This window comes from Podarcis tiliguerta (genome assembly GCF_965153285.1).
Source record: "Podarcis tiliguerta genome assembly, chromosome: 12".
NCBI classification, from domain to species: domain Eukaryota; kingdom Metazoa; phylum Chordata; class Lepidosauria; order Squamata; family Lacertidae; genus Podarcis; species Podarcis tiliguerta.
In genome coordinates, this window is record NC_139545.1 from 123,301 (window position 1) to 133,526 (window position 10,226).

Below are 10,226 nucleotides of genomic sequence, written 5' to 3' on the forward strand. Positions count from 1 at the left end.
TGCACTAAATCCATCCGGTCCCGGTGTCTTTCCACTTTTCAAGTCTCTTATTGCGGTTTTAATTTCCTCCAATTCAATTGGTTCGTTCAATTTGTTTTTGTTACAGTTCGATATTTTCTGCACCTCTTTCTTCTTTAAATAGTCCTCTATTCCTTTTATATTAGACCTCTCCTTTCTTTTATATAAATCTCTCTAAAAGTCCACAAATCCTTTCCTAATCCCTTTCGGATTTTCTATATCTTGATCTTCTACTTTTATTTTGTTAATTGTATTCTGCTCCTTCCTCTTTTTAATCTGCCATGCCAACCACTTTCCTGATTTGTTTGCAAATTCAAAGTTTTTCTATTTCATTCTTTTTATATTCCATTCCACTTCCTTATTAATTATCATCGCAAACTGAGTTTGAAGCATTTTTATACTTTGTTTCACTTTTTCATCCTTAGGTCTAGTAACGAATCTTTTTTCATTCTCCATTATTTGTTTTAGGATTTCCCTTTTCCCTTTTTCCCTCATTTTATTTTTAATAGCATTTTGTTGAATAAAGAAACCCCTCATCACCGCTTTGCTAGCGTCCCACACCATGCTCATATTAGTTCGTTTATTCATATTATTTACAAAGTAGTCCGTAAAGCATTTCTGCGCCCTTTCCACTATCTTCTGATCATCCCAAAGATTTTCATTTATTCTCCACCGGAAAGATTTTTCTTCATATCCTTTTGCATTTAATTGCATTTAATTGCATTAATTGCATTATGATTAAATGCATTTAATTGCATTATGATCAGAGAGGACTTTTGGTTGTATTTCAATCTTTAGGATTCTCGATGTTAATTCATTGGATGTCCATATCTGATCAATTCTTGAAATTGATTGATTTGCTTCTGAGGGGAAAGTACAGTGGTGCCCCGCAAGACGAAATTAATTCGTTCTGCGAGTTTTTTCGTCTAGCGATTTTTTTGTCTTGCGAAGCACGGTTTCCCATAGGAATGCATTGAAAATCAATTAATGCGTTCCTATGGTCAAAAAAAGTCGGAACAAAGCCAAATTTGGTACAAGAACAGTTTATTAAGTGCTCTTTAAAGTCACACATACTGTAAAGAGCATTTCAAAAATGGAAGGAACAATAACTTTGTAAACATGGCAGAAAAGCATTTTCTAAGACTCTGGGGGACAACTCGAAGAAGGTTCCTCTTCTACTCTTTGCTTCTTGGTGAAGAACCTGTCCATGGTCTGCTGTTTCATCCGCCTTTTCAGGACCTGCCTGAAAGACGACATGACCCTCGTGTCAAAACTGTTCGCAAGGTCACTGGTCAGGTCCTTGTCATGGTGGTGCCGCTCTGCAAAAGCCTGCACATCTTTCCACTTGTGACAAATGTCCCTCAGTTCTTTGGAGGACAGACGTTCCTCAGTTGCTTCCTCCTCTTCCAGCGAGGCCTGCTCCTGCGCAGCCTCTGCCTGCAGTTCAACAAGCTCCTGGGTGGTCAGCTCGTGGTTGTGCTCCTCCACCAGCTTGCTGATGTCCTCCTCTGTGACCTCCAGGCCCATGGTCCTCCCCAGGGAAACAATGTCCTGCACCACTGTTGCCTCTGGTGCATCAGAGTCACTTGGTGCCACACAGTCCGGCCACAGGCTGCGCCAAGCACAATTCAAATTCCTCTGGCTGATCCCGTTCCAGGCCGTGGTGATCATCTTCAAGCAGGTGACAATGTCAAAGTGGTCCTTCCAGAATTCCCACAGGGTGATGGTGGTGCAATCAGTCACCTCGAAGCATCGCCTGAAAAGCTCCTTGGTGTACAGTTTTTTGAAATTGGCGATGACCTGCTGATCCATCGGCTGGAGAAGTGGCGTGGTGTTAGGCGGCAGGAACAGGATGTTTATGAAGCTGAACTCCTCCAACAAGTCCTCCTCAAGGCCTTTAGGATGAGCAGGAGCATTGTCCATCACGAGCAAAGCCTTCAGTGGCAGGTCATTGTCCAGCAGGTACTGTTTGACAGCAGGGCCAAAAGCAAGATTGACCCAGTCCACAAACAGCACACGTGTGACCCAAGCCCTACTGTTGGATCGCCACATGACACTCAGCTGCTCCTTGTCGACCTTGTGGGTTCTCAGAGTGGTACACCAGCAGGGGCTTGATCTTCAGGTCGCTGCTTGCGTTGGCACAGAAGAGCAGGGTCAGACGGACCTTCATGGGCTTGTGGCCAGGCAACTTGGCCTCCGCCTGGGTGATGAAAGTCCTTTTGGGCATCCTCTTCCAAAACAGCCCGGTCTCGTCACAGTTGAAGACCTGCTGTGGAACGTAGCCCTCCGTCTTCACAACCTCCAGGAACTCCGCTGCAAAGTCTTCAGCCGCAGGAACATCAGAACTGGCAGCCTCTCCATGCCTGACCACGCTGTGGATTCCAGATCTTGCCTTGAACCGGTCAAACCAGCCTCTGCTTGCCTTGAAGACTTCTGGCTCGCCTGAGGTTCCTGGCTGTTGCTGGACAAGGTCTGCGTGCAAGGCCTTGGCCTTCTCACAAATGGCGGCCTCAGCCACTGTGTCCCCTGCACGCTGCTTCTCTTCTAACCAGATGAGCAGCAGCTTCTCCACCTCCTCCAGAACAGCTGGGGGGTTCTTGACGATCCTGGTGACTCCCTTGGCCATGTCCGTCGCAAGGATCTTCTCCCTCATCTTCAGGATGGTCCCGATGGTGGATGGATTCCTCCCGTACTCCCTGGCGAAGTCCGTCACACGCATTCCACCGTCGTGCTTCCGGATGATCTCCCTCTTCATTTCCAGGGTGACCTTCTCCTTCTTCCTCTCGCCGGCCTCTGCAGCGGCAGTCTTCATGGGCCCCATGGCAGCACTGCTCCTACTTTCGCAAACCCAAAAAAGAGAAAACCAGTGCTGCGCGTCCAAAAAATCCCAAAGCACCAAACCTCCCAGAAAACAATTCCCTGACCCCGCCCCAGCCACCCTCCACACAGAAATCCAAAGCCTGAATTTTTTTTTTTAAAAAATGGCAGTTTGCCCCAATGGTCACAGCAAATCAGAAAAATGCAGAAAAACCTGCAAAAGCTTCCAGATTCCTGCAAACCCCTTCTCAACAATTCCCTGAACCACCCCCCAGCCACCCTCCACTCAGAAATCCAAAGCCGGGAATTTTTTTTTTCAAAAAAGGCAGTTTGCCCCAATGGTCACAGCAAATCAGAAAAATGCAGAAAAACCTGCAAAAGCTTCCAGATTCCTGCAAACCCCTTCTCAACAATTCCCTGAACCACCCCCCAGCCACCCACCACTCAGAAAGCCAAAGCCAGAATTTTTTTTTTCCAAAAAAGGCAGTTTGCCCCAATGGTGCCAAAAAATCAGAAAAAATCAGAAAAACTCCCCACAAGCTTCCAGATTCTTGCAAATCCCTTATCAACAATTCCCTGAACCCCCCAGCCACCCTCCACTCAGAAATCCAAAGCCAGCCATTTTTTTTTTAAAAAAATGGCAGTTTGGCCCAATGGTCCCAAAAAATCAGAAAAAATCAGAAAACCCCCCACAAGCTTCCAGATTCTTGCAAACCCCTTCTCAACAATTCCCTGAACCCCCCCCCCCCCAGCCACCCTCCACTCAGAAAGCCAAAGCCAGATTTTTTTTTCTTCAAAAAATGCAGTTTGCCCCAATGGTCCCCCAAAATCATAAAAAAATCAGAAAACCCCCCCACAAGCTTCCAGATTCTTGCAAACCCCTTCTCAACAATTCTCTGAACCCCCCAGCCACCCTCCACTCAGAAATCCAAAGCCAGACAATAAATAAAAATTATTATTATTAGAATCATAGAGTTGGAAGAGACCACAAGGGCCATCGAGTCCAACCCCCTGCCAAGCAGTAAACACCATCAGAGCACTCCTGACATATGGTTGTCAAGCCTCTGCTTAAACACCTCCAAAGAAGGAGACTCCACCACACTCCTTGGCAGGAAATTCCACTGTCGAGCAGCTCTTACTGTCAGGAAGTTCTTCCTAATGTTTAGGTGGAATCTTATTTCTTGTAGTTTGGATCCATTGCTCCGTGTCCGCTTCTCTGGAGCAGCAGAAAACAACCTTTCTCCTTCCTCTATGTGACATCCTTTTATATATTTGAACATGGCTATCATATCACTCCTTAACCTCCTCTTCTCCAGGCTAATCATGCCCAGCTCCCTTAGCCGTTCCTCATAAGGCATTGTTTCCAGGCGTTTGACCATTTTGGTTGCCTTATTATTATTAAATGAACTAAGCAACAACAACAAGTTGTTGTGCAGACTTACAAATTTTGTATTTTTTTCCCTCCAGGAAACTCAAACTCCCCCATCTTATATTTGTGCATCAGGTTCTTCCTGCCTAAATGTAGAACCTGACATTTGACCCTATTGAATTTCGTTTTGTTAGTTTGGGCCCAGTTCTCCAACCTGTTAAGGTTATCTTGAATCCCGATTCTGTCTTCTGCGGCATTGGCTACCCTTCCCAGTTTGGTGTCATCTGCAAATTTGATGAGCATCCCCTCAATTCCTTCATCCAAGTCATTTATTTTAAAAAAACGTGGAACAACAACGGGCCCAAGACAGAACCCTGTGACACCCCACTGGTCACTTTTTCCCCAGGATGACGAGGAACCATGAAGGTGTTCTCTTTGGGTTTGGTCAGTCAACCAGTGAGAAAGTGCAGGACAGTGTAGGGTACACTGACCACTGGTGCTCTTTTCCATGGGAGCTGCTTTTTAAAAATTAAAATGAACCAGGTGAATCTGCTCATCTTCTCCATAGTGAGGGTTGGAAAATTTCCTTTGTCATTTCCCAACTCACAGCAAAAATCCAGGGGTACCACACTCCTGGGTTTCATTTCAGGAGGGATGGGAGTTGCAGTCTGTAGCATCTGAAGGGCACCATTTTGGTTACCTCTGTGATAAACTATGGTTTATTATTGTGTGAATGAGCCTTGGACTCATCGGCTCCTGCTCCCTTCTCCTCTAGCACAGTTGCAAAAAGGAGACCGGAAGCTTTTTCTTCCATGTTTAACTAACCACAGCCCATATCAGGACACAATGCAGTTAATCTTAACAAAGGCTAACTGAAACAAGCCAACTTCGAACCATGGATTAGTAAACTGGCTCCTTTGAACAAATCATAGTGAATAATAACCATAGTTTGGGGCGTTTGAAGTAACACTTGATGGAAGTTAACTGAAAGTGGAAGGAAAAGGTTCTGGGTTGGAGAATTGGAGAGTCGGGGGCAAATGACCCCAAGGCCCCCTCAAGTTATGGAACTGTTAGATCCACATGCAGTTACTAAGCCTTTGTAATAATTTGCTTAATTGACAATTGATATGGAGGTGAACACAGAGAGTGACACTCAACTATGCTTTGCTTCAAGTAGACCTGTCGAAGTGAATGGGCCTAACTTAGTCATGTTCATTAAATTCAATGGGTCTACTCTAAAACATAGTTGAATGGGGCCAGCAGGCACCCCCGTAAGGCAGAAGAACCCTTGCACGAGAGCAAATTTGGCAGCTGCCCTGCCCCGGGATGCAGCTGAAACCTTTCCCCTCTTTCCCTCTGCCTCTCCCAGCCTGCCGACTGCCTTCTCTCTTGGGTTCTGCTCCCTCCCCTCAGTTGGAGAGGTGTCCCGTCTTCCAAACTCTAAGAAACTCTAAGAAACTCAAAGCTTTCTGACAGCAGAACACTCTCCCTTGGTAGGCTGTGGACTCTCCTTCGTTGGAGGTTGGATGGCCATCTCTCAGGGATGCTTAAGATTCCTGCATTGGAGGGGGCTGGACTAGATGGCCCTTGGGGGTCCCCCATTAGCTTCCACTATTGAAGAAATGCCAACTAACCATCTGACAACTAACCTAAAAACATGGGTCAGTGTACTTTTGTATTGCGTGTACTTTGGGGGGTGACCAATGGTTTCTAATGAATCCGTTTGACCGACTGACTGAGCCAAGGGATCAGATCAGATCTAGGGTCTGGAGCCACAGAGACAGGACTGCTGGAGCCCACTTCAGAAGGATGACTGAGACATACCCACAGAGGAAGTTGTCTGGCTTCCATACTGAGAGGATGAGCAGATCCAATTGCCTTTTTGGACTGGTAAGGATCCCATCCCTTGAAAAAGAGCATATTTGGAAATGGGGCAGGATTCATTCTTTTCCAAAGCAGCTCTGTTTTCCTAGATCAGAGGAACCCAGAGGCTGCTTCACATGCTTTGGTGTGGATGTAAATAGCCGCTAAGGATCCAATCTGCCAGGATCTTCGTCTAACCATTGGCCATGCTGTCAGGGGCTGATGGGAGTTCCAATTCAAAACACACGGATGGGGAAGGGGCACCAGGCTGGGGATGGCTGACCTACACTCATTCTATGACACTCTTTTGTCCTAGATACGCTGACCCTAGGCTCTTCCCGCTTTTTAAGAGAACTAATACCTGCAACCACAGCCTCTTACGGGTTTCCCCACCCTCCCCCCATGACTGAAATTGGGAGAGGGTGTTCTCTTTTGTGGCACTCCACCTACAGCACGGTTGTTGGTTGCCAAGAGAGAGAGAAAACCTGAGCAGCAGGTTGCATTCAGACGACCTCCTGGTATTTCCTGCGAGGACAGCCAGGAGAGGCAGAGTTGGTCAACCTGCCCAACTCTCTGCCCCCTCTCTTTTCCCAAAGGGGGAAAGGGGGAGCCAATTGCTGTGGACCCTCAAACTCAGAAGAAACTGGAGTTCCGTCTGGACCAGACATTAGAAGCACCCTCATGCCCCATGAATGGTCTTGCTTCCCCCACAGAACCCCAGGAACCTTAAAGCTTCTTACAATACAGTGTTAGATCAGGGTTTCCCAAACTTGGGTCTCCAGCTGTTTTTGGACTACAACTCCCATCACCCCTAGCTAGCAGGACCAGTGGTCAGGGACAATGGGAATTGTAGTTAAAAACAGCTGGAGACCAGATTTTTACGGCCCCCTCTAGCTTGTCCCTCAGGGCCTGAGTGTGCTAAGCAGGAGGAGGGGATGACCTCCCGCGCTCCTTCAAGAAAAGGTCTTGTTCGAAGTTCACCCTTCCAACAGGAGGTTGTTCCAGGTTAATTGTGTTCACGTTCAAGTCAAATAACCAAAAGAGGGAAAGGTGGAGCTTTTGCTTGCTGACACTTACTCAGGAAGCCTGCACTCTGGTTGACTTGGTAGTTCTGAGGGAGCTTTGCCTCTGAATGTTTCGTTCAGTGTCTCCCTGCTATGTACAAGGCCTGTGCTAAGAAAGAAGTCAAACTTCTCTCTTCCTCTTTTCCCAGATTGTATGCCACCCCCTCCCCCCCATGTCATCTATGATACTCAGGACTTACCTTGTCACGTCTAGGCTTGGATGTCTTCTGCTGGGCAGGGACAGTTGCTCTTAGGCTGAATCCTGGGACAAGGCAGCCGATTTTGTGGTTCGAGGACCCGACCCCCGCGGAGGAGGAATGAATACACGAGGACACGTGATATATGGTTTATGGGCATGAAAAGGCCACACCTTTATTGGTTACAGCAGTGAAAAGGTATTGGCTTAGGCATTGGATATCCACCGCAGGGGTTGAATCACCAGTAGGCGGAGCCTGTTGATGCTAATTCAACTATAGGCTCTCCCCTGATGCCACCGGGGGTCGTGCCATGGCCTCCCGCCAAGCAGGCATCGGACAGAATACACGACCGCCGGATTCCTTTAACGGAACACCCAAAATTGAAGGCGTAGGCGATGGCCACACCTAGCCTTCCAACACACCACAACACCATAATCCAATGCCTAACCGCCACACGAGCCAAAGGTTCGCCGCCAATACCCTCACAGCTGCAACCAATCCCTAACACTACCGATGATGCTGTCAAGCCACAGGTCATTCCCCAGGTCTGAGAGATGAACCCCGTCATCTCAATACAAGTCCATGTTGCCAATCCAAATACGATCATGCACAATAACTTGGCCATTCCGACAGCGCACCCAACGGGACACGGCCCGGTTCAAAGTCTTTCTGATTTTCTCAGTGGCCATACAACTGTAAGCTCCGCGCCAAACAATCCGCTTCAGGAGGGAGGACCAGAACACCGTTGTTCCGGGACACAAGACAGCAATGTCATTCAAATCATTTCGAATGTTCAATGACAAGTCCGCGGTTCTTCTATCAACAAGGTCGTTCTCCCCCAATTGAATAATAAAGGATGTCGGGAGGGCCAAACGTGGCCACTTTCTCCCTCAACAACGGCATAAGCTCCTGCCAACGCATGCCTCTTCTGGAAAACCAGAAACAACGTACTCCAGGATGCAGCCCAAGGTTAGTGGTGAGGCCAGAACTACACGCCCTTGCGCGGGCCCAGTGAACTATACTGTGGCCACAAATCCACACGATCTTTTTGACGGCAGCTGAGGATGAAAAGGAAAAGAGGAACGGTAAGTCGGGGTAATGGGTAAACGCAATCTAATGGATATAGGCTTTATACGCATCGGATTTCCAACGGCCCATCTCCTTAATCCTGTCTACTGGCAAGCCCAGACGAGCCGCTGTTGTTGCGGCGCCGATCCTGAAGGAATGGGCTGCGTAATAGTGCGATGGTAACCCACAAACGTCAATGGCCCTGCGTAGCACCCTCATGAACTGGTGTCTGAGTAAAGGGGACCCATCCGCATGTACCAGCAGCGGGCCCGGGCCGGGAGGCTGGAGGTGGAGGAACCGTCTGGTGTCCTTTACCGGGCATGGGCCCTTCTCAGCTGATGCTGCCAACTTCACCAGCACTCCCCTACCCGCCTGGTCTGTTTTTGACTGATGTATATGCACCGACATGGACCCATCCCCCAGTTGCACGTCTTCCACTAGAAGGCCGCGCCATGAGCCGTTTGCACTGACCTCGGCTACTACCTCCCCTACGCGCAGGGCCCCAAAAAATGCAATCGCATATGCTGCGGAGAACATGCGGGCCTCATACTTGGACCAGCAGTTGGACCTCAGCTTTAAACGGATCTGAGAAAGTAAGCCATACGATATAGGCTTACAGCCCCTGGCCCTTGGAGGTTGCAGCCTACTCCATCCCTCTATGGCTCGGCGAACTAGGAAGTCACTGCATGGGTCAGACGAAAACGTGGCTTTGGTGGAGAAGCTAATGGCAGCTACGTGAATCTTAAGGGTTTTTGGGGCCCGACCCAGATCATCAAGGTGGGAAAGGTATCTTAGGACGTCGTCGGTGGACGGTGGCACACTAGGGCCGGTACCGGATAACCCCATCCTGAAGCCCAGGAAATCGCACCAGGCCTTCTTGTAAGACCTGAGGGTGGAGGGTGCGACAGACGCTAATACTCCCTTAATCACTTTGCGTCTCCAACGTTCCACAGGTGCTCCGGAAAGGGTTCGGGCAACAGTTGCGCTCCAGGTGCAAGCGACCGGAAGCGAGGCATCTGAAAGTGAGACAAAGCATCCGCAATATTATTATTGATACCGGGTACGAATTTGGCCGAAAAGATTATGTTATACTCGAGGCACCGGAGCACGAATGACCGCAGGAGGGCCGCTACCCTCGTAGATCGAGATGACTGCCTTTCTAAGATTTTCACCACCGCCTGGTTGTCGGTTCTGAAGCATACCCGACGATTTTGAAACTCCTTCGTTCAGATGTGCACCGCGACCACTATTGGAAAAAACTCGAGAAAAGTCAGGTCTCGCGTGATAGCCTCGCCCTGCCATCCTGCTGGCCACCGCTGAGCACACCATCACCCCCTAAAGTACACACCAAAACCTAGCGACCCTGCCGCATCCGATTGGACCTGAAAATCTGAAGTTAAGTTAAGAATATCCTGCCATAGCGAGACTCCATTATAATTATCTAAGAAGGTCCCCCAAACCTCCAGGTCTTCCTTGACCGATTTCGGGAATCTAACCCTGTGGTGCGGATGATTGAGGCCTACTGACAGCCTGGCCAAGCGGGTGCAGAAGGGGCATCCCGGGGAGATCACCCTGCAAGCGAGGTTAAAATGACCTAATAGGGACTGGATCTGCCTAAGGGTAATCTTTTTTAGCAGAAGGGTGGCCCGGATTATTTCCCTAAGGCTGTCAATTTTTTCCCTAGGTAAGCGGGAGGATTGAGCGATGGTATCTAACTCGATGCCCAGATACGTGAGGCAAGTAGTGGGTCCCTCTGTTTTCTCCGCTGCGAGAGGAACACCCAAGTCCTGTGCCAAGGCGTGCCGGTCAGTGGGCGGGGCGCCAGCCAGG

General features: G+C 48.7%; 1 long non-coding RNA gene across 1 annotated transcript; it reads right to left on the minus strand.

The window, feature by feature from the left end:
* Nucleotides 1–4,321: 4,321 nt before the first annotated feature.
* LOC310660697 lies at nt 4,322–7,417 on the minus strand. Its single transcript, XR_014503610.1, has 3 exons — nt 7,332–7,417; nt 7,145–7,240; nt 4,322–4,488 (listed from the first exon to the last, which is right to left on the minus strand). It is a non-coding gene; the product is annotated as an uncharacterized lncRNA (long non-coding RNA).
* Nucleotides 7,418–10,226: the final 2,809 nt, after the last annotated feature.